Source organism: Corvus brachyrhynchos, unplaced genomic scaffold (assembly GCF_000691975.1).
Source record: "Corvus brachyrhynchos isolate BGI_N302 unplaced genomic scaffold, ASM69197v1 scaffold193, whole genome shotgun sequence".
Classification (NCBI taxonomy): Eukaryota; Metazoa; Chordata; class Aves; order Passeriformes; family Corvidae; genus Corvus; species Corvus brachyrhynchos.
Window position 1 is genome coordinate 39,901 of NW_008237087.1, and position 616 is coordinate 40,516.

Below are 616 nucleotides of genomic sequence, written 5' to 3' on the forward strand. Positions count from 1 at the left end.
GTGTAGGCAAGATTTCCCGGAATGATTGCTGAAAAGAGACTTCTACAGGCGCTGCCTGAGGGGCCGGACTCCCAGGAGAGGTCCTGGCCACCGAGGGAGGGACTGGGTGTCCCACAGCTGGGACCACGGGGGCAGGGCCCACGGGACAGGCCTTGGCAACAGAAGGAGCAACTGGGACCAGTGGTGAGACTGGAGCACCAGGGGCTGGGCCTGGTGGGGCAGCAGCAGGATGCCCAGGGGACATCCCAGCTGGCAGCAGAGGGATAGGGGGTGACAAGGGAGCTTTGGGGGCAGCTAGGAAGATGGGTGGAGAGATGGCACCGACCAGGGCCGGGCACTGGGTTGGAGCTGGGGCTTGGGGAGAGGCTGGAACAGAAGCCAGTGGCGTGGAAGCAGGAATTCCAGGAGACACTGGGACTGTGGGAAGTGGGGGTGATCCCGGGCTCTGGGGACACACTGCCATGGTGGGAGCAGGCAGCAAACTGGGAGACACTGGTGGGGGAGATGCCAGAAGGGGACGGGATGGGGGAGGTAGGAGAGGGGATGGGGCTGTTCCAGAGGCAGGGAAAGGGGCTGGGGCTGCTCCAGCGGCAGGGGGAGGAGCTGGGGCTGCTCC